The sequence below is a fragment of the Rhyacophila brunnea genome, unplaced genomic scaffold (assembly GCF_057557595.1).
Source record: "Rhyacophila brunnea isolate RB1 unplaced genomic scaffold, BYU_Rbru_1.0 scaffold_16, whole genome shotgun sequence".
Classification (NCBI taxonomy): domain Eukaryota; kingdom Metazoa; phylum Arthropoda; class Insecta; order Trichoptera; family Rhyacophilidae; genus Rhyacophila; species Rhyacophila brunnea.
The window spans coordinates 7,891,791-7,919,562 of NW_028232816.1; the positions used below are offsets into that span (position 1 = coordinate 7,891,791).

General features: G+C 35.6%; 1 protein-coding gene across 3 annotated transcripts in view; it reads right to left on the minus strand.

Moving 5' to 3' along the window:
* The window catches only part of fdl (beta acetylhexosaminidase fused lobes), a 259,655-nt gene that overhangs the window by 73,698 nt on the left and 158,185 nt on the right, over positions 1-27,772 (minus strand). The gene's annotated exons all lie outside the window — the stretch shown is intronic.

The following is a 27,772-nucleotide window of genomic DNA, read 5'->3' on the forward strand; positions in this document are numbered from 1 at the left end:
AATTTAAAAACGTTGTATATAAAAAGTTAGTTTTATCTTGTAATTATATTTATATTCTTTTTTGATTGGTTATTGTTTTCAAATTACTTTTTCCATATTCTATAATATTGATAATATTACGTTTCAGTATTATTTCTATCAAGTACAATTTTTTTTGATTATTTAAGCTAGTCAAGTCAAGTTTATATGATTCAACAAAAAATTTAAAAACGTTGGTATATAAAAAGTTCTTTTTATCTTGTAACTATTTTTATTCACCTTAACGGCCCACATGCTCGTCGTAGGTCAAAATTGAGTTTTTATTGTATTTTCAAACTATGATCCTGGACACTCCTTAAACGTTGTAGATAATCTATTTATATAATTTTGAAGTCATATTATGCCTCATATTTATTTTAAACATTTGATGACTGCATAAAGTATTTTTGTTACATAAAATAGTATTCTTTTAAACCTCTCGCTCTAATGTTTTAGAATATAGTCATATTTCGGTACATAACTGTGCAGCGGTGTTAAGATTTTTTACATTTATTAATTTTTAAACGCATTTATAAAACCATTAGTATAATTTATGACGAGATAATTTTTGTAAAATATTCACGATATAAAAATATATTGATAATCTCTGTGATCCCAAATTTGACAAGAATTAGGCATTTTATTATTCAAAAAATCGGGAATATTAACACATTTGAAGATGATTCTAAAGATACTTATTATAAGCTATGTCTTTGACCATTCAAGTGTGATAAACATCTTATGAATAATGATTGCTTTATAATAATTATTGACCTAAGAATAAGGTAGTGTTTTTTTGAAATACGCCATTTCTTTTGTCATTCCCCAGTGGTTAAGCTACAACATACGGCCGTAGCCATAAATTGATAAGCTATAATTGAAGTAGGGAGAACAGAACTGCACAGTTATGTACCGAAATATGACTATATTCTAAAACATTAGAGCGAGAGGTTTAAACGAATACTATTTTATGTAACAAAAATACTTTATGCAGTCATCAAATGTTTAAAATAAATATCAGGGATAATAAGGCTTCAAAATTATATAAATAGATTATCTACAACGTTTAAGGAGTGTCCAGGATCATGGTTTGAAAATACAATAAAAACTCAATGTTGACCTACGACGAGCATGTCCCCCTTGTACGACTTAATAACTTACTTTTGAATCATTCATAATTTTATATGAATATATTTGATATGATTGTATTTCAAATTCACTTGCTTACCTATTTTCTTCTGCCTTTCCTTTGTATTCTGATAGTTTCGATTACGTGTTGAGTTCGCCATCGGTAGCGTACGTACAATTTTCCGGACACAAAAATATATATATTTTCAAAATCAAACCTGGGTCGTTATATAAACCTCACAGCATACGTTCAAATACATATATAAGTAATATAAATTCTAAGTATGTCCAAGTTGCTGAGATTGAGTTCACAGACCAGTCACACAGTGACAAGAAATCATTCTTAATTTTACAAAGGCAAACATCAGAAACAATAAAAACACTCACAAACCAATCTCCTTTATTGATTTCGCTTTCTTCGGATTGGAAAGATAAAACACAAGAAGAGCACGAGTATGTTTGATGGATGACTCGGTTCAGATAATTCAACCAGTGTAGTGCTCAAAAAGAATAGCCGGCACACACTGATTAACTTCTCGTTAAAGACATTTGACTATGTAAGTTACTTATGTGTAAATAATAGATTACATACATAAACAATCATTATCAAAAAAAAAAAACACTAAAAAACATTAAGTAAAATTAAAATAATATATTCAAATTAGATAAAATTAGTAAAACACTAAGAGCAAATACAGTCAATTTAAGATTTGGTTAATCATACATATTCACATAAAATAAAAAAGATAAGACAAGAACATCAACGTTTTGAACTAGTGTTTATATTGATGATCTGAAACTTTCACTAATCGATTTATCATATGAATCATAGGTTTTTAAGACATAAATTTTAATAAAAATATGGATGATATCGATGTTGTTTTTGAGATAATGGAACTTAAATACTGCATTAGTACACGACATTGTTTTGCGCCCATATCAAAAAGAAATTCATAATAAATATGACCAAAATTTGGACACCAAATCGGTCCAATCTTATGAACAACCGGTGATAGTCTAATCTTGACGAACTAAAACGAATGGGAAAGGACCGAGAAGTTTTAATTAACATCAAAATAAGAGAACTACAATCCCTCGGCTACATTATTAGAGGAAAAGTCAGGTAATATTCACGTCATTATCGAAGAAAATGTGTAATAAAAGAAGACTGCATGTTGTAGGTTCTGGGATTGGTACGAGTGTAGCTCCACCGAAAATATCAGGGTGATAAACGGTATAAAAATATCACTTGGACGTAAGCCAACCTTTGGTTGTGGATAGGACAGAATGAAGAAGAAGATGCTCACTTAAAAGAGAGAAAGAAATAGCTGACTTTTTGGATTATTTTTATAATAAAATATTTTTAACTCACTCTATAAACTCATTGTGTGTGATATTGTTATAGTGTGTAAATAAATGATCAATATCTATCTACTGTCTATAATCAGAACAAAAACTCAACATTGGCCAGGTAACGTCTACTATGTACCTACCTGAATAAAAATTTAAAGATATATAGGTGCTCCCTATCGTGGCCATGGTACGCGACTGAAGAGGAGACGCCACATTGTCCCAGAGGTGAAGCAATATGCTTCGTTCCGTCTACCATCATGTCGTCTTGCCTGGCATGTATCGCTCAACTGTCACAACAAGGGAAGACAATCGTTTCTCACTTGTTAAAAAGGTAAAATGGCGATCACGTGTCAAATTTTCACGCCAATTTCGACAAGACGCGCAGAGGTTGGCACTTACATTGATTCGAATCGACTAAACTAGAGATACATACTCTAAGTTTAGTTTCAGATTATTTACGATTGCGGGTTTCCTGTCGCTTCAGCTAGCAAATTTACGCGTAACAATGTTTAGACGCAATAGAAAATTCCAAAAAAGACAGAAGGGAGAATAGAAAATGACAGACCAAAAAAAACTGACTGTGAAAGTCTCAAACAATTGTGTACCTTTAATTCATTCCCTCGTATGGCAGTGGAGTGTGAGGGACAACACAAAAATTCGCACAGAAACAAAAGCATGTTGCCAGAAATATTTCTCACTGGAGAGGCGTCGGCAGAGCTTCAATTCATGTTGATACCAACGCGATTTCATAAGTTTGGTGGACGCAAAAAGTCCCCCGGGAAATGCATACAAGTACAGACAATATACTCAGTCAATCGGATGTCTCCGCACTCACACAAACTAGACTGATTTACCCTCAAATGCGTGTACGTATATATATATATATATATGTCCGCAGTATATAAGTTATGTGTTGCGGATAATAAAAAGATATTAATTAATTATATTATTCACGGTTTTATAACATAGTTATCACATTAAAATTTATAATAAGAAGCTAGAATAATATAACATAACTAGCTGACCAGGCAAACGTTGTTCTGCCATATAAATTATTTCTAGTGAATATTTTGGTTGTTAAATAAAAAGTAACGAATGTATCGTAAGTGTGTGGGGATGGGATCTATGACAGAAAGAGGAATTGAGCACTGTAGACGATGACCGCCGATAAAAACAAAAAAACATCAACCATTCATTTTCTCAATTCAAAATGAGTAATGATGTTCATAATGAATGAATTACCTGTGACAGGATCTCGTTGTTTAATTTTATGCAATATCCGTCTTGTCCCTTCCAGAAAATTTGCGGATATTGGAGAGCGTCGTATGAACGGTGTGTGTCAGCGATGAGCTCCAGATTATTGTTTCTTCTTCGAATCACGATTTCTCGCGTCGATGTGCGGTCGCCAACCATGATTCCAGCAATGTCGTCAACAACAGTCGCATTGAATCGACGTACGTGCTCTCCAGCTGGTGTTTTATCAGGATTGATGACAATAGCGTGATTGTCACTTTGCAATTCGTGCATGTGTGCTTTGAAGAATTTCAATAATTCATTGTGCTCATTCAACAGGGCGTCCAGTTCGCCGACGATGCGCCTGGCATTAGGCGAATTGAGGCTATTGTAGCCGCAACGTGCATCCACATGATTGATGTCCTCACCGCCAAGTAGATTTGTAAAAATGTATGTGGTTCGTTTGGCATTAGCAGCAATGAGCCTACTTTGTGGTATACTTGACCTTTGATTTTGAACGTAGAATGGAATTGTTTACCATTTGCCGCAGTATTGTTGCTCCGGACGAAGTCATTTGGAAGCATGAATTGAATGTGCGAATGGACTTCAGGAACAGGTTTGAATCTGGAACCGTGCCAATGAGCAAGCCGTTCAATGGTTCTGGTGGTATCTCAATTTCTGGTAGTTGCACTTTTCCTGATGCGCAACACATCCCGGCTGACTCATGTTTGAATTTGAGCGCATGACATGGGGACATTCTTTGTCCATAGCACCAATCAGCACTTTCGGATGAGCGGAATATTCAATATCTGGCTCGTACTCGAATGCGAGACGAAGGAACGAAGCGGATGTAAATGTTCGATGTACTTGTTGGCGTTGTCGGTCATTTGCTCTGCGTGTGTTAACTACGAACCGGCGCGCTTGGCTCCGTTCCAATTGTCGTTGTTGATTTCGTTCAGCTCGTGCCTCTTGTGATTGATATGCACGCAATTGCAACATGCTTAACACGCACGATTTTGTTATCTTGTTGGATTTGTTTGTCTGTTCTTTCTACTCTACTATTTCGCATGTTTGTTGCTTTATTCGTTCGACGGCCCAAATGGCCCCCCTTGCGTCTTGCTGGCATTGTGCACTGTAATACACGCACGTAAAAATAGATAAATTAAAATAAATCGTACAAAATTTTGCACGCACTGCGTTGTGATTTGCCGAATGAAATGTCAAAATGACGCGACGCTTCTCTTGAATTCTTCTCGGACGTAGTGCCATCTGTCATTCAACCACATAAATAATTGCGTTCTGTTTGAAATACGAACGACGGTTAAATTTGTTCATACAAAAATAATAACATCGTGATTAAAAAATGGGAGGATGGGGGTAGGAAAGTGAAAATTTGAGGTTATAGGTATTTTTTTTATGCCAAATAATAAAAAAATACAAAAAAAAAATTGTCAAAAAAATAAAAGAAAATTTTTCTGGATAGAGATACCCTAATCACCTAGCGGTATGAAATATACTTGTTGACCTATTCTAATACCTAACAAATATACATAAAAAAATTCATAAAAATCGGTCGAGCCATTTCGGAGGAGTTCGACTACAAACATCGTGACACGAGATTTTTATATATATAGAGATAGAACGAAAGAGTGTGTATATTTACGAATACGAAGAGAAGTCCGGATCAAGTATTAGTAAGTAGGTACTTCATGAAAAGGTCTGGATTAGAACTGACTTATTATTGAAAATAAATTGATAAACAAAGCTAATAGAATTCGGGAGTTTAGACATTGATCTGTCACTGTCTCAATTGGACAATAAACCGCGTGATATTGATAATTTACTGTGGTTGTTGCAGGGTAAAAGTTCTTAAGTCGTGTTTACCGAAATTAAGATTTTAACGCCAATGTGTGGAAAGAATTGTGTTCTTTTTTGTATATCATAGATTTTGTCACACGAAAGCAAAATAAATAGATATTTTAATTTGTAGCAATAGATTAAATTGAGAAAATCATTTTTAACTCTAAGTAAAATTACTGAATTGAATATAACATAATATCAAAAACTTAGTTATACATCAATAATGTAAAAGAATTATCTTCTTAGCAAGAGTATTTTGAAAACTGTGATTTATTTAAAAACCGATTAGCTCAACTGCAGCCAAACTGACTTAAGAATTTTTACCCCAAAACCACATTGATAACAGAATGAATTTAGGAAAATTCTGGTATTTATTGTTTACTTATAAAATAGAAAGCTAATTGGTATATACAAATATACAAATAATGTCGCGACGAGTAAACAAATTAATATAAGTCAGGGCTTCTCAATAATATATTATGTAATGGAGTGTGAATAGGTACATATCACTATAATGATCATTGGTAAAGTCTCGATACTAAGGGATAATTTAATATCTTAAATACAAATATAAGTAAAAACAAGTTTTCCAAAACACATATTTTCTATGGGGACTAAGCAATCAAAAAGTTAAATTCGAATCGATTATAATTTAAGAATAAGTTAAACCACGTGAAAAACAATGAAAAACACATTGTAAATACGTCATCGTCAACGTAGTATAGCGTTTTCTTTCCCATTGCATCAGTATAAAGTTGTAGCATTGTTTATAAATTCAGAATGAAATGTGAATTATACTTCTCTACACCATATTATTTACTATATTTAGTCTACAGCTAATCTAATTGGTCAAAAAAACATCTTTCTGAAAACCATTCACGAGGAAGGTATTGGAGTAACGGACCTCAAATTTCAACAAAATGTTTTGTTACAGCATAAACACATATGTATCTAATTAAAAGTCCCTGAATGTAAAAAAAATCATTAAAAGATAAATATATATATATACAGAAGTGAAGTTAATAATATAAAGAACATAAAGTAAAAACAATATTTATGTTAGAATATTAGTAATAATACTATTGGCGAATAGACTCAATTAGAAAAATCAACCCCATTAAAATCGAAGTAGAATTTGTAGTCTCGTATAAAAATGCAAATCACAATAACGAAGTAACAGGACAAAGAATCAAAGTCCGCTAAGGGCACTTTGCATAACAGTAAAACAAAAACGACCGTATTCAATTCACAGTGACAAAGAACGCCATCGACCGAACCGGAGTCGAGTCTAATGGCAATATGAGATCGGTTCTTAAAGTGTACTTATGGAATACATAAACTGATTGGGAATCAATTTAAGGGGTTTTTGTAATAAATATATTATTAAACCTAACTATGTCAAATTCTAATGGATTTAATTTCAAATTCCATCAAGTAACCTCGGTTGATAATAATATTCTAATGTCAGTTACCACTGTTATCAGTTGTACTGAAATTCAAAAAATCAACGGGCAAGGAAGCAGTGTTCGATGTGATCCAACCAGGTCAGAACAAGGTGCACTAAAAAGCCATTGAGTCGTGCTGAACACACACTAGATCGAAGTGGTTAGCGGAAATAGGTGTCATCAAAAAGCTAAGGAATAAGATGAGCTACGGGTGGCCTTTATTGACTGGTTGCAACATTAGGGGGATGATAATATATAAACACCAGCAACTACTACATAAATGCCCAATTAAAAATATACGAAAACACTTTGATGAAGACATGATAAATTATACCCATCAAATACACGAATCTAAGCTATTCTGTTTCAAGAAACTTTTGACGGGACGATGTTTTCTATACGATGTATATACATGTTAATTAAAATTTGACCATGTGTCTGTCCGTTTCCGTTGGGTTTTTTTTATTATTATGTTATTATAACTCAAAAATTTCTGAATATTGATGTATTTAATAAAGTTTTATCTTATTTTGGTGTTCCAAATATGAGTCAACATACAACCTTCATAAAAAAATGACTATTATTTGTTAATGACGCCATCAATCTGAAATCTTCACCGACTAAACCAATACTGATTTAGTAAAGTTTCATACCCATATCTCGAAAGGTTCCGAAGTTATAGTATAGGATATCAAATCTACAATTTTCCCATAGCCCAGTGCGTAAGGCGCTAGCCTTTTATCCAGGGGCTCCGGGTTCGCTCCGGTGAGGTCACAATATACATATGTGATTTTATCAAAGCCTGAGGGTTTGTGATTGTTTCACTTATATTACTGATTACACTACTCTCACTAGAGCTCGTGGCCTGTTGTAGTGTTAAAAATAATATGAATATTTAAATCTAAATTTAAAATAGCAAATAATGCTAGTCAAAGTGGGATATAGCAGAAATCACAGATATATAACTCGTGGTCCGTTCCCAGATAAAAAATGGAAGTCGTGGATTCAACTTTGAAAATTTCACTGGGTATTCGATATAGCAGTGTAAACTTTCGATTCTCGATATCTCAAAGGAAACCAAATAAATGAAAACAAAATAATTCAAATATACAAATAAGATGACGTGTACGTTACGTTATAGGTATATCATATAAGCACCATAGTTTGGGAGGCACAGACATTGATTGCATCGGATTAAGTCAGAGTCTGTTACATGAATGCATCTTTTCAATCTTCTCTAAAACAAACTAAATATCGTAGCTACGTAACGTCAATTTGCATTGATGATCCTTGAGATAACAAGACCAATCAAATCTAGATAGCCGAAGATTTTTAAGAGCCAGCTATTTATAATGTAATAAAAACGCAGGTCACCAATAAACTTGACGCATGGTTGGCTTGTCTTTACCTCCATTATTAACTTCTTTGAGGTCGACTCCATGTCCTAAACTCTATACACCAACACAATTATGTATTTAGGCTATGGTAGGTGCCAGGCATATATCGTTATAATAATGTGCAGTCAAAACGAAACAATGATGCGGTTCGTCGATTGTATATGTACGTATACGTACGAATACGCGGTCATCGGCTGCCAGGCATTTATTGCGGCTCCCCATACGCACGCACACTATCGACCGACCGCATTATTGTTTCGTTTTTACTGTACCTACCTAGTAATTAAAGTGCTGAGGAGTAAAATGAATATAAGTTACAAAAATTTGGAAAAATAGTAGGTACAAATAATAAACTATCTTTTTTCTTTAATACTGAACATGAGGGAAGATTAAATTAGTAAACACCGACAAGTGATATTATAGTTAATAATTACAAGATAAAAATAACTTTTTATATACAACGTTTTTAAATTTTCTGTTGAATTATTATGCTCAATATGCTCAAACTTGTACTTGATATGAAGTAAATAAAAAACAAACAAATAAACACATATAGAATACTGAAATGTCATTTTGACATTTCATTTTGATTTCCATAGTAACGCACGTATATATTATTAATTTAGCTGCTAGGACCACCCCTTTAGTAACAAATAATAGTCTTTTACTTTTTACGGATTTTTCTGAAATAACTTTCCATACAAAACAGAATTAACTGAAAATGAATTCAATTCTGCTTAAAGATGGCTAAAAATATTAAAAGAATGCATTGGCATCGTGTTCTGATATATTTTAAAAGTTTCAAATGTCTAGCTAGTCGGGAAGTTAGTTAAAATCGATTGCAAGATTTGTACTGGACAAACAACCACCGGACAAACAAGAATACGAGATAATAAAAACGTTGTAAAATAGAGTTAGGAGCCGTTGTCTCATAACCACATCATACATATTTATACGAGAAACAGGATTAAAATATGTAACTATATTATGTGTGTTTGTTATGATGTTTTCAAATTATGTATGCTCATAATTTTAATCATAATAGAATGTGTGAATGAAAATAAATTGTTTATTAAATATATGTAACTACCCTGTAAGAAAATAAATAAGCATTTGTTCCTATTTTTAATTTCCTATAAAATGTTATAATTTTCATAGCAACATAATATTTAATTAAAATGTTTTGCATATGTGTGTGTATATATTATGTACCTCTTCAATCACTAAAAAAAATAATAAACACCAATATTTTTTCATAGAATAATAATAAAATAGAACACTTGAGAACACGCCCATGACGGCCAAGCGGTAACGTGTTGGCTTATAATATCGTAATTACTGGAAACGAGTCCCGGGTCTTGCAAGTTCACATGTCGTTATTCAATTTTTTTTGGACCCACAGTATTATGAACCTAGTAGTATTTCTCGTCAAAATAAAAATATGTTAATATATCCTCCATTCTGTGGTGATCCATATGATCGCTCTAGAATTGAATATGGTGATATAATGTAATGTACTGAGTACACAACTTCATTTGAAAAAGAATGCTAAAAACTACAAGGTACCAATTATTCATATAAAAAAAATAAACATGAATTCATAATTTAAAAATAAAAGTTTAATGTTCAAACATTTGTTATGATACCAACATTTAAATTACCGTATGTACTTATGTTGTAATAGATTTTTTTTCAAAAATGTGTTCCTAATTTGAAAATAAAAGATTAAAACTCAAACGTTCGTGTTTGGAATGATATTACGCGTACATTGTGAGGATAGTTGCAAAATATATAGCGCAGAACTGTAAGTAATTAGACAACATGGCTTTTAAGTGAGATCAGATGCACTAAATGGAAAGTTCACGTCATAACAATTCTAATTGGGATATTTATCTCAGGCAGACGTGGATAGATTAGAGCGATTTTGTAACGAATCGGCTCATATATGCATGGCGTAACTACCGATGCACCGACTAACTAAATGCAATTGCTAATCTTCAGAAACTAGCTTACAAAATGGCAGGTCGCGACATATACAGATAACTTGTTTGTAGTTGAACTCAGGATATGTGAATGCTGCATGATAATAAAAGGGATAGTATACGTTTTATAACATTGCACTTTTTCCACTTTTTACTACACCGATTCACCTTATTGCCTAATTACCTCGCATACAATTAGATCAAATGATATTCACTTGTATTAATAAATGTGGTAATAAGAACATAAATTAATAATATATGTAAGCATATTTTTTTGGAATATATTACACCATGTTCAATTTAGAGCCAGGAGTGCAAAGTTATGAAGAAGCAACGCTATATAATGAAACACCGATTCAATTGGCGCTTACTAAATTGAAGTAAAAGTGTAAAAATCAAATTTGGTTGAAAGTAAAATTTTGCGTTCAAGGGAGCCATTTATGACTAAACAATGATAATCTGAATGTGTTGAGAATCTTAGGAGAATGCCCTCGTCTGTCGTCTGAAGTGACAAATTCATGTGTGTGTTTCAATTCATAACATAACCAAATGGGTTGAGCAAATATTTAAATCATTTCTCGTAAAAAAAACAATTGTGGACGATCACAATTATAAAAATAAATGATCAATCGTTGCTAAACTAACCATCATATAGAAAAAACTATAGTAATCCACTGTCTTACTCGTTCGGGTTGGAAAATAAAGGGGGGAGGCCTCCTAAAGAAGCTATCGATTTGGATTTTGAGGGGCCTTATAAAAGATACACGATCTAATTCACTCGATGTATCTCTTCTTGCGATATTTATTTATTAAAAAAAACATTGTGTACCTACATTACAAATCAGAATTCAAGACGTTCACATGATGACAATTAAATTGGAAAAGAAGTAGAAGAAAGAAAAAAGAACAAGCAATGTATAAAAATATTTAGTAAACATTGGCATTGGCCTCAGAGAAAAGAAACAAATGTTATTTAAGTAATGTTAAACAATGGAATAAAATTTAAAAAAAAAATGCACAGCATACCTATCACTAAAAATGTCTATGTCTCTGGGAGAGCATTGATTAGTCTTGCACCCCTTGCTAATGATACTTATTAAGCCTAACACGAGGAAACCGTTCCAATCCTGAATGGGTCATAAGCTGCGACCACGTAGGTAATTGACGAGCGAGGACGTCAAGATTGGAAAGCATCCCTCGGCGAGCAAACAAAGATGTCGAGAAGAGCTTCAGGAAAGTGAAAAGCGAGCATACCTTGAAGAAAGGCAGTCCGAAAATAATTGTTTGATGAATTATCGAAAGAGAAATAGTTATGTGTTCAAATAAAGACACATGAAATTTCTTCTGGACTTCTGGATTAGCTTGTCGAAAATGTCAAAAAGATGAGACATGATAACTGTAATCACAGGCGCACTGCCAATCACTAGTAATAATAACAGTCCTTGTGTAAACAATAATGGAGGGTACTGACATAGCATGGGAAGAATAAAAGAGCAGCGTGGTGCCCATATGCTCCACTTAAGGAGCGGACAGGATCAAAGTTTCAAATAATGTTAGAAGAAACTTATCTAGCCGAATCGGAATAAAGCCACTGTATGTACTAATAACTTAATTGTGTCATACACATATAGTAATCAAAACACAAAACCCAATTACTTGTAAGTACACTTCACTTATTAATGATCTATTAAGCAGTTTATCACTCTAGCGCATTGAATAGCAGTGTAATAAATTCAAATTTCCGTCAAAACTTTGTGAATTAGAGAAGTTGCGTTAACTTGCATCAATTTGACGAGGCAAGTGAAGGAATTTATAATCACATAGCCACCGAGAAACCTTAACGCTAACTAATTTACCGCTTTATGCGTCAATTACATTGAGCTACTTTACGAGCTGTTTGATGGCGAATTTAAAAGCGGGCGATTCAGCTACTGCGATTGTGATGATGATGACACACAAAACTTTCCATTCGCTGAGAAGCCAACAAGCTAGCGACTATTTTGACAGAACGTAGTTCGTTTTTTACCGGGAAGTCGCTACTACGCTCTACTGCGCAGGTGCAGTAGGCCCACACGCCGGCGTGTAGCGTGTAAAGTTGACCGGCTTTCAACTTTTCTCGGTAGATTGTTTACAATCTGCTTGTTAGCTTGTTCGATGATGACACTGGGTGACTTTACAGGCAGATTGTAAATTCGCCAACAAGCAGCTCGTAAAGTACCTAGCTCAATGTCATTGACGCATTACAATAACGATGACGTTAGCGGTGCTATCGGCAATCGATCGGGTGTTCATTCAGTTACGGATTAACGGGGAAGGTAATAACCACCAGGGACATCGGGTGACAGAATTATATTCATATTACAGTTTTACCTTGAAATAATTTCCATATACTCGGTAAAGTTTGCAGAAACTAAAATTATTTTTTATCTCATTTTTCTCATGGTTTGATATTTCACATCCGTTAATGAGTTACGGCTGAAAAACTAAAAATCATCCACCATTTTCGAAAATGCCGGACATAGCCACAGCATTTACAATTTTTGATTATTTTTGGTATATTATTACTGGGCAATAGCATTATGAATGTATGAATAGCAAAAACCTCTTCTTTAGAAGAATTATTGTCTTTACTTTCTTCTTCTTTTGACCATGTCCGATCCTAATGAGATCATATGGGCCTACACAGTGTGGAGGTTAGAATTAATAGATTTTTGTTTTTCCGAGAAATGGATGTTAGCCACTCGCTCAATCTATTAGGTCCTACGTTGTTTTTCCACCACCACCCGTCATGTATGTACAGCCGTGGATATGCACGGCCGCCTTTCATAACGCTATAGACGTGTCTGAAAGATGTGATTTTAAGTGCTCATTCCGACCCGAAACGGAGCCGCACGGGACTGATGCTACAATCATACACCGTAGTGCTTAAAGAAGAAAGTTAGGAAGGAAGAAAAAAAATATTTTTGGACTGGCTCTGCTGTCCGCTAACGTTAAGCGCCCTATGTATCTGCATACTGAGTGGAGTTGAAATGGATGAGTTTACAAAGGAGTCGGGACTATCCCGCTCCCCATACGACGCTGCAAATTTCTCGAATGCCGCAAAGTTGGCCTCGGTTGCTATCAAATCTGCGTGGTCAATTGGGCCCGTGTGAGGACGGACCCTGGCAAACAGCTCCGATCGTTCAGTTTCCATAAGCGGGCAATCCCAGAGGACGTGTTTAATGTCTTGGTGATCATGCCCGTAGGTACAACCCTGCCCATCCACTATCAAGTCAAAAACTCTGACTCCAAATATAAATTGAAAAACAATATGTGTGTTTGTCAGATCCAGGATTCCAACCTAGGATCCACGACATTATAAGCCGCTCGGCCACCGTGGGGTTAGACGTAAGCAAAGACTCATTAAGTAACAATAATAGACTATTAATAAAGATAGATGGTTGTATTATAAGCGGTTTTATTGGCTTAAACTTAACCTGAAGGAGCTATGTATCCGTTTGACGGATATACCCTGGCATAAAGTTAACTTCAAGAGTCTAATTCTTATTCATGCGCCTACTGGCTGATACTGCATGAAGTGCGGAAACTTTACGTGGTGCATTATTCTCGCCGACAAAGCAGAATGGGAATATTACGAAGTAAAAAGGCCAGAGGTCACGAACTCGGGTTGAACGGGTGCAGTGGAGTCTGTTCAAATATATATCTCATTGTTGGGAAATTCTTGAATACCACCAGACGCAAACAAAATATATATTTATCATGGTGACTAGTTTGAGCGGATTTATTTAACAGCATTCATTATGTTATCATAGTTTCAATACTATCTTTTTACGAAATTTAGATGCTAGCCTACTGAAATAAAACTATAAAATTAATTGTAATATTTAAATTGTAATGAATCAATCTTTTTCTAATAACTGACATGATCAATACCTCCATCCAGACATTTAAACATTGCAGCAGATTAGTCAATTTGACCTTTGATAATCATTGTTATATTCTGTATTAAGGGGGGACATGCTCGTCGAAGGTCAAAATTGAGTTTTTATTGTATTTTCAAACTATGATCCTGGACACTCCTTAAACGTTGTAGATAATCTATTTATATAATTTTGAAGCCTTATTATCCTTTATAGTTATTTTAAACATTTGATGACTGCATAAAGTATTTTTGTTACATAAAATAGTATTCTTTTAAACCTCTCGCTCTAATGTTTTAGAATATAGTCATATTTCGGTACATAACTGTGCAGTGGTGTTAAGATTTTTTACATTTATTAATTTGTAAACGCATTTATAAAACCATTAGCATAATTTATTACGAGATAATTTTTGTAAAATATTCACGATAAAAAATTATATTGATAATCTCTGTGATCCCAAATTTGACAAGAATTAGGCATTTTATTATTCAAAAAATCGGCAAGATTAACACATTTCAAGATGATTCTAAAGATATTTATTATAAGCTATGTCTTTGACCATTCAAGTGTGATAAACATCTTATGAATAATGATTGCTTTATAATAATTATTGACCTAAGAATAAGGTAGTGTTTTTTTGAAATACGCCATTTCTTTTGTCATTCCCCAGTGATTAAGCTACAACATACGGCCGTAGCCATAAATTGACAAACTATAATTGAAGTAGGGAGTAAAATGATATTGACGCGCGTGTTTGAACATGTACCGTTTAAAAAAAAAATTAAAAAAAAAATCGGTTAGGTACATGTTCAAACACGCGCGTTAACATAATTTTACTCCCTACTTTAATTATAGTTTGTCATTTTATAGCTACGGCCGTATGTTGTAGCTTAACCACTAGGGAATGACAAAAGAAATGGCGTATTTCAAAAAAACACTACCTTATTCTTAGGTCAATAATTATTATAAAGCAATCATTATTCATAAGATTTTTATCACACTTGAATGGTCAAAGACATAGCTTATAATAAGTATCTTTAGAATTATCTTCAAATGTGTTAATCTTGCCGATTTTTTGAATAATAAAATGCCTAATTCTTGTCAAATTTGGGATCACAGAGATTATCAAAATAATTTTTTATCGTGAATATTTTACAAAAATTATCTCGTAATAAATTATACTAATGGTTTTATAAATGCGTTTAAAAATTAATAAATGTAAAAAATCTTAACACCACTGCACAGTTCTGTACCGAAATATGACTATATTCTAAAACATTAGAGCGAGAGGTTTAAAAGAATACTATTTTATGTAACAAAAATACTTCATGCAGTCATTAAATGTATAAAATAACTATAAAGGATAATAAGGCTTCAAAATTATATAAATAGATTATCTACAACGTTTAAGGAGTGTCCAGGATCATGGTTTGAAAATACAATAAAAACTCAATTTTTACCTTCGACGAGCATGTCCCCCCTTAACGTAAAATATGTTTATTGGAATGAGCTACTTCGAATTATTGTAACGCGATGTGACGAAAATGTCACGATTTTTGTCATGAATTACTTGATGCGGTCGGAGGTTCTGAAATCGTGTTTATCGAAATTTAAATATATCATTATCTATTTTAATAATCAAACTAAGTATGATGTTTTCATGAAAACTATATATTTTTTAATTTATTTATTCGTAAGGCAGCAATATATAGACAGATAGTAGAATATACTGAAAACCTATGACACAATTTCATAATCACAGAAGGGATTAATACGATTGCACCGTAAAAGCCAGTCGCAATGGACCACGGTTTTGAAGCCGAATTCGGTATCTTTATGACGGTCACGTCATAAATCACAATGAACTCAAGGCACACCAAGTGTCCGTAAATATTACAACTTTGATGCATATTATTATGATACAGGCGTACCAATTGAAAACATCATATTCTTTAAGACGTGTTTAAGTGTATCCTATATTTTTCTACACTCGAGATTTAAGCTTTGTTACAACCTCGCTCAGAAGGCAACCCATTTCCTATGATTTTTATGTTTGCTGATCATCACCAAACTTGATAAATATTATTTGATATTTTAAAATACTTGAAAGGTATTCAACTTTTTTTAAATTATAATTAATATGCGATGATCCAATACCAATGGTTGATGCTGCGGGGAACTAAACCGCAACGCAGCTGTACGAGAAAAGTTTAAAACAATGTAAGGAAAATATTACTAGCCGATAAAGCTCGATACTTCATGCAATATTGTAATCTTTCACTTTATACGGGGAATTCTACTGAAACTATTTTAATTTCAATTAGTAGGTACCCAATAGTTAAGAGTAATTATTATTAATAATATATAGGACAAAATGTTGCACGAAATTCCCGTTGCCTGGTTGTTGATTATTATGAAATTATCGGTAGATATACTTTATATTATAGAACGGTGATATTCGGGTCGCTTAGATCAATTTCTACACAATAGTATAAAAGCTTTGTGAATTAGATTTTTCTGATTTCATTAAATTATTTATTTTTCAGTGCTGTTCTTGGGGGTTTGATGGCTGCTGTCTGCGCCGCATGCTACTGCTGCAGCAGGACTGCCAGAGGAAAGTCGCGGAGACCTCCAACCAGCGCATCGTCACACACGACGCTTTCTTCGAGGCCGGTTTACACCCTGCCGCAGGAGTGCGAGCATCATTCATTGGTGAGTTAACATTGGTCTTATTATCTTTTCTTAACTTATTTCATATTAAAGTACTCGACCGAATAGCAAGCCGAAAGGCCGCTGGACCGATAAAATGATATTTTTGATGTAGGTACGTGGTGACGGTTATATACGGCACAGGTTCGAATGTAATGGAATGAGCTTGTAAACTCCTTCATCCAGCAGTGGCTTAATCTAAGCTGATGTTGATAATGATGATAGAAGAGAAGGTGACAAGTACCTTCGTTGAGAGATATATTTTTTCAGTAAATCGATATTCTTATTATTGAGAATGAGATGCACTATGTAACAATATAATATATATTTAATGACAAACCCATAGAAAATAGTCACTGTGGTAGATGACCACGTTTCCTTGATGGATGCATCAGTGGTGTCTACTACTCATTCACTGCGGAATATTTAATTACTATTTTTTTGTGATTGAATTACCACATTTAAATAACATGCTAATTATATCGAATGGTCATCTAATGCCGACACAACAGCTGTGCCGTCAGTTCTGTATGGATTAAATTTATAAAAAGTATCCGTATTAAATATTATTATATTGACTTCACTTAAATTCGCATAGTTCATTCAAAATTTGAAAGATGAATTCAACAGATTACAAAAAAAAAATATATACCCAATGGTTAAAATGTATCAGTTAGGTAACTTGCATACACTAAAATCACTCCAAAGTCTAACCTTTCAATAGTTGATACCTATTAATTTTATTATTTACTTATCCTCAAAACTTTACCTTGAATGTTCAAAGTTCAGAGTTTTGTATCACTTCTCCGGCGTTAAAATAGAATTCACGTGACAAAGCTTTGGTGGAGATAAGAAAGTAAAGAGTAATTTTATAGCTTCTTGGCTTTTGAGCTTTGAAAAGATGTAAACTTACAGCAGCGGTTGCATTACACAAATGCTTCTGTAACTTTTTCATTACACGCCCTACTGAATTTGTAAAAAAAGCTATCTAAAAAGAATTGTGTGTAGGTCAATTATCATTAATTATTAAAAATTTAAATTTAAAACACAGAAAACTTTATAAATGTACTTGATCGCGAGTAGGTATTGAATCTTCAACATTGAACTATCTAACTAAACTATGGATAAACAATTAAGTATTTTTAAAAATATGTGGTATCGGTAAGCATGGTTTGACAGTTAATAATAACAAACACAAAACAAAATCGCTTGAATTTTTTACTATACCTACATAAAACAAATTTGCATAACTTGTAAATGAAAAGAGGTTAGATCTTAAGAAGGTTGGTCTTTCCCATAATTTGGTCAGTTGGGTCGTCGGGGATGCAATTTCTCTTACCCCACCATCTACGATACCACGATCTGAGAACACGGCACTGATGTTTGGTAAAATAAATTGGAAGGATGATGGAAAGGTGCGGGCCAATATTAAACTCTATTAATCTAATATTGTTTTTTAACATGAAAACTAAAAGTATACATATATTGATATAAAACCCGAATTTATTTTCTTGTTATACCTACTATAACATTTAAGTATATATAAAAAAGGAAGCTCTGCATTGCAAAATGCGAAACTATTAGACACTGTGTTAGTTAATTGTGCGGTTTTTTTATTAAGGACAAGAATATTTGTAAGGAATATATATTTTTTTTTAAATACTGACATAATTTACGGCTACCTTTATGGAAGCTCAATTTGAGATTGAGAAGTAATGCATTATAAATGACCACACATACTTAAATATTACTTACAAACAATACGAATATTACATGATTTATTACTACATATTAAAAATATATACTATTATAAAGTAGACTAATATAATAAACCTACATATAAGAAACGTACACAGTTATTTCAGTCCAGTCAATAAATGCGTCCATATATTATGATCCAAATAATAAATGTCTAAACATACCTTTCCTATAAGTTTGTTTGTAAATTGATTGCAAAAAAAAAATATCGAGTTATTTGAAATAGAGGAAACCAGAATAAAAATATGCAAATTGCAGTAAGTACAAGCTGCATCCGGCCCTGATTTTATTTCCAATCGGAAATGAAGCACTCCGAGGTGAAAAAGGCAAAGTTAAAAATTGGTACGTCCTGTCGATGGAAAAATAGCGTTGAAAATGTTATTCAAGTGGTGACTTGTAATATTTTATTGTTGTTATAATAATATAGCACTGACAAAAACCACTTTGCGAAAACTGGAAACTGAATGGAATAATTGCATACGTGTCTAATACAAATATTGTGTACGTAGCTTTCAGACTCGCTTTTGACACTTTAACGGTTTTATAATAGTCCAAACCCATTACAAGACAGATCCATATGAACTTTATTAAGGACAACAGTTTATCACGATTCTCTAGTGTGATTGGATTTGTAGGCAAAGAAAAAAAATACACATTTTAATACGGCGGTTATAAACTATTGTGCATATAGGTACGTCGTTTTATAAAAAAAATTGTATTATATGCGTAATTCATATGTGATTTTTGTGATTGTTCATCTAAACCAGTAATAGTTCCGTGTATTTAGATGCATGTATGTATACCTACGCAATAATAATCGTGGTCTGTCCTGTCACAATTCAGAGTCTAGGAACAAGATCATGCCCCTCCAATCATCCCCCACCTATATATTAGATATTAGAGCCTTTGGGCGTAATGCTCAATTCGTACTTACCACAAACTTACAGTAAAATTGGTAAATAGCCGAAATCCATCTGTTAACCATAGATTATAGAGATAAGGAATCCTTAACCATAGACTACTTTTGTTATGAACTCGCCCCCTTCTGTATTACCATTTACCACTGACAGCTGCTGTCAAAATAAATTTACGTGTCTATAAACAGCCCATACACTCAAATTCATTTAACAATTGATCTCAATATGGGTATTGAACAACTATTAAATATCCGTGACATTTAATACGACATATTTTCCTTTACTTTCGTTGATTCTGTACATGTCTTAATTTAATAAAACCGATTATCGAATTGAAATGTCACTGTCAATGAATTATGAATTAACTTTTCTTATTCGGATTTAGATATTTATGTAATATTAAACCAATAGATAGGTAGTTAAAATATATAAGTACTTAGTTACCTACACACCAACATGGTAATATTAGTTTTAATCACTCTATATAATTATTCATATCATGGCATATTTGTAATAATTGTAAATGACAAAATCTGACATTTCAACGGCAAGGTTACCGTATCGTGAAAAACATGGGTCAAAAAATAACTTATATTATTCACTAATTGCGGAGACATTTAATCATTTTAATTAAATATTAATTGTGTATTTATAGTTATTGAATTTATTTTGTATATTTTTCATATTTTTGTCATCGTTTAACAATAAAATTACAAAATAATTTACCTAATTTATGAAAAAGAGAATTTTTATATATGGTAATATTTTCAATAGAAAAACAGAAAGAAGCAATTGCAGATTTGGTGGACCATAGACAACTCGATCATAACTATGAAAGGCTTTCTGGATAGTGTTTTGATGTAATTTTGTTGTAATTATGACAGACGATTGAGCATCGCGCTCTTTAACAACGAAGAAAATTAAGAGATTCAGTTGTTATATATCTGTATTAGGATAGCGTAGATAGAGTCTTGTGATTTCCGGATCAAAATGTCATCAGTCATAAGTGCCATTTTTCTATGCAACAAGAATTGCCGGCCACAGACGGACAGTTCTCGTAACAGGTTGAACATGCCAGTTAATAACTATACAGTTATCTTTGGTAGATAATCTGCGGCGCCCATAGACGGACACTTTTCGACCTTTCAGATATGTGCCATGTTCAAACTGCCAGCGACCCCCCACTCCCGTGTTTTTGTAAAACTGTTGGAATTTCAACTAGCCGAAAGTTCTCGTTTGACGTTAGATGCTGGTAACGTAAAGTAGGAGTAGCTGGCGCGATTTGGCGGCAAATTTTGACAGTTCTGTCATAGTTCGTTCGTAAGAAGTATATTATTTTTGTTGCGTGTTAGTTCTTTTGCGAGATATTCATATTATATAATTACGAATATTGTGGTGTCAACTAGGTACCGCAAACAATATTTTCCACTACTTAAATGTAAATAAAAAAATAAAATGTAAACTTGATGTAAAATAAATCTAGACAAAAGAAATATGTACTTACGTAAATTTAGTATTAAGTTAATGTTATAATATGTACCAAATTAATAGATATTATTCAAAACCAATAAGTAAATTGTTTTGGTGATTGAATAAAACATATTACACAAATTTAATGTATATAACCCTGATTTAAATAAAACAATACGTATGTATTTTATCTTAATTAAATTTTATTAAAACAACAATAAGTATACTATGAATAATTTATTCAAAATAAAAGAATCTGGACATATATTTACACAAACAATAAATTGTAATCATAATAAATCTAACAAAGTAAAAATATTCGTAGATCAATCGTTCGTTCAAGTATACCCTACTTAAAACTAATTTAACACATGGTACCCCTGTGTATGATCTCGGCGAACATAACCTCCATAGTTTTTGACACTTGATCTGCCACAGACAATAACTGTACGTATATGGGCACGTCTGTTGACAGTTCGACAGATTTTAAATGGGGTAGTTAAACTGATCTGTGGTGTGTCTACTAACGTACAGTTATTGAACAGTTATTGTCTGTGCCATGTTCAAACTGCTACGAGAACTGTCCGTCTATGGGGGCCTAATGACATTCTGACTTTTCAGAGTTTGTATGAATGTTCGTAGAACAGGGATCCATTTTTCAGCTTCACTTTCACAGGGACAGGTACATAAGATTCTATATAAATGTAGATATAATAAGGTTTTATTCAACATCTTTGTGGGTAGAGCAATACTAATAACAGTTATAGTAATAACCTTGATACTATTTTCTACTGCTTATCAGAATCTATTTTCCAAACGTTGATATGATAAGACTGTAACAAAAAAAACAATGCGAAACAAGACAACATTGACCAGAAAAATAAAACCACCCTTAAAAGACACAATTTTATTTTGTCCGGTAGAATGGGTATTTGCGGCGAGAGTGCGGCGTTAAATTGAAGGAGATTTTCCAAAGTGAAGTATTTTCCGCAGGAAGCAGTTAGCTTTACTTACACTGCGTTGCATTTCACAGACGTATTTTCTACGCTGAAAGCAGGACATATCGTGAAAGAGCCAGATAACTAAGAGCATGGTAAAATGAACTAAGTACCTTTTTGAATAGGATGCTAGTACACAATTAATATAATATGTCTGTTCTAACAAATGGAGACCTTGTATCAAAAGCGATCTACGTTCATCAGGAAATCAATGAAAAGTGATTTAAAAATTTTAAAAAAAATCCTGTATTTATTTTCTATTTTATTTAATAATTAAGGGACTGATACATGGTATAAGTATAAAATTTTCTAAAATTTTAAATTAGAATAACAAAAAAAATAAAAAAAAAACAGTTGTGGATCTAGATCTTTATTGCTCCAAAATAATAAAAACATGCCCTAATTATTGTTATTCATCTTCATTGACAAAGGTAGCATCCTCAGCATGGCCCCCACAAGGTGGGGGGCTGACAGGGCTCTAGCCTAGGGGCCCGGGCTCAGGAAGGGCCCGGCGTGACGAGTCGACCAGATGAGTGAGACAAACACAGACCACAAATTTGCTCTAATAGTAAAAAAAGTCGCCTGCGGCGCTATTTTACTGCAATAATTATTAGGCGGTCAACGGCTGGTCGGCCCCAAGTGGACACATTGACGCCAGTAGATGTGTTCATAGCAAAAGTTGGGAAATGCCAAACTGCCAGCAAGTCCCATCTGCTGGCCTCGAGGTGGCGACCTCCGGGCAATGCAGCGTACGCTGTAGCTAACAGCAGGGGGCGAAGGGCGAGTGACCGGCGCCATAAAACTGGCCTTCTGGCTAAGGGAAGGAAATCCCCGACAGAAAAACCTGGTCGAGCCGACCTTCAGGGCCCTCGTGGCTCAGGCCTCGGGAGCGCTGGGCTAATCACCTTGCCTCCTTAAACGAAACAGATTAACAAAACACCTACACAGCAGCCTCGGACGACAACCGGCTCTGTAAAACGACGACCTTGCATGGAAATGGACAATGAAACAGGTAGAGTAATCCTCTCTAACAACTCGAGTATGCGCATTGGGACATATAATGTTCGCACCCTGCGTACCCCCGGAAAGGACCTGCACGCCACACGCATCATGCACACCTATGGTGTGGACATCCTAGGGCTGAGCGAAGTGCGCTGGAAAGGAGCCGGGAGAAAGTTGATTGAGGGTTACTCTATTGTCTACTCAGGTCAGGAGCAATACCATCGCCAGGGAGTGGCAGTAATGATGTCAAAGAGAGCGGCCCGTTGGCCCGGGAAATGGGAACCAATCTCGGAGAGACTGATACGTGCCTCCTTCAAGACGCCTGGTAGGTCATTGACCGTCTTTCAGTGCTACGCCCCTACTGAGGATGCCGACGCGCAGACAAAGGATGCTTTTTACGATTCTCTCCACGCGGCAGTCTCCGCCATCCCCCGAAGAGACCGCGTGATTGTAATGGGGGATTATAATGCGAGAGTAGGAGCAGACCCGGTGCTTGGCCCCACGGTGATGGGACGACACGGCCTCGGTGACCCCAACGATAATGGTGAGCGGCTCGTAGAATTCGTCACTCTGAACGAGCTTGCAATCGGAGGCACTGTTTTTCCCCACAAAGACATTCACAAATATACGTGGACGTCTCCTGATGGACGCACGAGGACGCAGATTGACCACTTCTTGTACAGCTTGAAGCACCGAAAGGAACTTCTCAACGTGCGTACTTACAGAGGCGCCGATATCCATAGCGATCATGAGTTACTTATTGGAAACATCCGAGTAAAACTCAGTCGCCAGGCGAGGCCTCCAAAGCGCGAACGAATTGACGTTGAGAAGCTCCGACGCCGAAGAATTCGGACCGACTTCGAAACTGCTGTACGAGATAGTGTAGATCGTATCTACGAGGGGCACAAATCTGAATCCGACCTCATTGAGGCGGACTGGAGCCTCATAAAGAGTGCGATTGTGTCGTCGGCTCGTACCGTCCTTGGTACCAGAAGGAGTGAGCAGCCAAAGTGGATGTCTGATGAAACGTGGGTTGAAATTGGTGAACGAGCCAGGCTGAAAGCCCTGAGAGACGAGGAGAGAGACCCCGACCGAACCGAGGACCGCCGGACTGACTACCAGACCCAAGACAGGGTAGTCAAACGATCCGTGCGGTTGGACAAGCGCAATTTTATGAACCGGCAAATTGAAGCGGCAGAGGAGACAGCAAGCAGAAATGACACCAGGAAACTCTTTCGAATCACCCGTGAAGTCTGCGGCAGGCGACCACCGACTCCCGGAGCCATTCGTGGTCCCAGTGGAGCAATAGAGTCCGACGCAGAATGCGTCAAGAAGATTTGGAAGAATCATTTCTGCGGAGTGCTGAACCGCCCACCCCCTTTGAAACCCTTTGACATATCTGCGGAAGCTTTACTTCTGGACATTCCCCGAGCGACCGACATTTCCGATTGCCTGCCCACGCACACCGAGATAAAATCGGCTGTGAAAAGGCTCAAGAACGGAAAGGCACCGGGGGGAGACGGGATTCATCCTGAATTCCTCAAGTACAGCTTGAGCGCAATCCTGCACCCTATGTTTCATCTGATGACAAAGGTGTGGGAAGAAGAGCGCTGCCCAAGGGACTGGGTGAACGGTGAAATTATCACACTTCTTAAAAAAGGTGACCCTCTAAGCTGCGACAATTACCGAGGCATTACGCTACTCAGTGTTTCGGGAAAGATTTTGGCAAACATCATTTTGATGAGAATAAGGGACCCAATAATGCACGTCCTCAGGAAAAACCAAGCCGGGTTTCTACCTGGTCGAGCGTGTGCAGACCAAATCCACAACCTTCGATGTCTTCTCCAGCAGAGCCATGAGTTGAACAGTCCGATGGCTTGCTGCTTTGTGGATTATGAGAAGGCTTTCGACAGTCCGCACCGCCCCTCCCTCTGGATGATACTGGGAGCATACGGGATCCCTCCCAAGATCATTGCCATAATCAAAAGCCTGCACGAGAATAGCGAATGCTGTATCAGAATTGGAGACACTGTCACGGAATGGTTCGGGGTCACGACCGGAGTCAGACAGGGTTGTGTCCTTGCACCGTTTCTCTTTATCATTCTCTTTGACTTCATACTACGGAAGTCAATACCACCCGACCGAGGCATACCTGTTACCCCCACGGTGAAGCTATGCGACCTGGAATACGCCGATGATGCTGTCCTATTCGACAACTCAATCTAGGGCATTCAAGAGACAATCGACAGGTTGCATAACAACTCCTCTCGCGTTGGTTTGAAAATCAACGCGAAGAAAACCAACGTTTTGTGCAATAGCACCTGTTCTGATCCAGATTTCCCTCTGATTAGCGATGGACAAAGCATCGAGAGCGTCGACAGCTTCAAGTATCTGGGGGTACACATCACGGGAGATGGCATTTTGCAGAAAGAGCTCGCTATCCGAATGGGAATGGCTGGAGCAACATTCAACTCGATGCGAAATGTCTGGGACTCACGATTGTACTCGGTCAAAACCAAATGCTGCCTATTCGTCGCTTGCATTCTGACGGTGCTGCTTTACGGTAGCGAATCATGGCACCTTACGAAGGCTCAGAGCAACCGTATACTGAGCTTCGAAAACAGATGTTTGCGACGAATACTGGGTGTGCGGTGGTATGACTTTAAGAGCAACGAGGAGATAAGAGAACGTACCAAGCAGCCTCTCATCACACTGAAAGTGAAGAGGCGACGTTGGACCTGGCTCGGCCACGTGCTGCGGATGCCAAAAGAGAACTTTAACCTGGCTTGCCTGTTCTTCCAGCCGACCGGATTCCGGCGTCCTGGACGGCCGCTAAATACAATCTACAGAGTGTATACGGCGGACCTACGGGATGCTGGTTTGACCTGGAACGAAGCAAGAAGACTGGCGAGCGACAGGGATTCTTGGAGGCGCCGCGTGGTGTCCATATGCTCCAGCTAAGGGGCGGATATGGGCAAAGAAGAAGAAGAATTATTAATAATGAAAATATTTGATTGTACGATACAATTTTTAACTGTGTGCCGATACTCGAGAACTCCATAATTCAAATGGATGTACATATTAAAAATACAAAAAATCGCTAAAAATACACCTCAATTGTACCGCGTACACCATGGAAAACGGTAATATAACGCGTCACACTGCCTTTACCCTTAGTGATGGGTAGGGGGGCCCGCCAAACATCCTAGCCCGGGGGCCCGCTTCAGGATGTGGGGGCCATGATCCTTAGTATATTTTGGAGTTTATAAACCTCTATCAGCCCTGATTTTTGGAGTACATATCAGTCTCGTGTCTTTCAAGGTAAAGTACGTGCAATATTGTAATATTTAAATCGGATGAGAAGTAACAACGGCGGGGAAAAGTATTGATGAGGTCAGAAATTTGATTTACTTTTACGTTACCTACTCTATTCGGTCTATTTCGACATTTGCCGCTAGGTGATTACTACAAAATTACTGCAACTGATACAAGTATTTGATTCCATTCCACCTGAAAATTTAACATAAAACTAAAGGATAGACATCCCAACTGTCCCAAACAAAAGAGTTTTTTTATGCAAGGTCTTCAAGTGCACCAATAGTGTTCTCTTCATATATTTTCTTACTAAAGCATGTTGATCAAAGCAAAACTAGGCAAAAGAAATAATATCTATACCTATTTATGAAGGCTCAGCATAAGAAATTAAATGAGAAAACGATTAAATTATAATTAACTATTTCTTTTATTCAACTAATAATTCACAAGATTTAAGAATGTACCATTCTAATTATTGAACACACATTATTTTGAAAAACACTTCTGAGAAAATATATTATAACCAATAGAAAAAATCTTTTTTTGAAAAAAGTAAGCCACCCCGGCAGGGAATCGAACTCTGCATCTCCTGGGTTTACGCCCCGTCCGCGCATTTATCCTCTATGCTACAAGGCGACGTACTAATTACGACAAATTTTAACTATTGGCCTTTTTAATACCTGCTCATCAGCTCTCTTCGAAATCAAGCTACTTTGACAATAGATTTTTGTTTATTAAATCAAAGTAGGTACCTACTACTTTAATTACTAACCGCTAACTAATTATTAAAAAGGCCGATAAAATTTGTCGCAATTAGTACGTCGCCAAGTAGCATAAAGGATAAATGCGCGGACGGGTCGTTAACCCAAGAGATGCAGAGTTCGATTCCCTTCCGAGGTGGCTTACTTTTTTCAAAAAAAGATTTTTTCTATTGGTTATAATATATTTTCTCAGAAGTGTTCTTAAAAATTATGTATGTTCAATGATTAAATTATAGTAAAAATGACGCACAGCATATCTTGATTTATCCGGAATGATTGGAATGAAAGTATCCACATAATAATTATTGGATACTTAAAGGATTATTAAACATGCATATTTTGGAAAACCCAGAAACATAAGTAGGTGCCTATCAGGAAACATATTTTTGGAAAATATTTGTACCGAACGTGAAATGAACCGGCATCAATCGGATTCTGAGCAATGAGTGTTGCACTCTGTTCACTTATTCATGAAATAAAAATAGTTTAACAATTGAAAATAC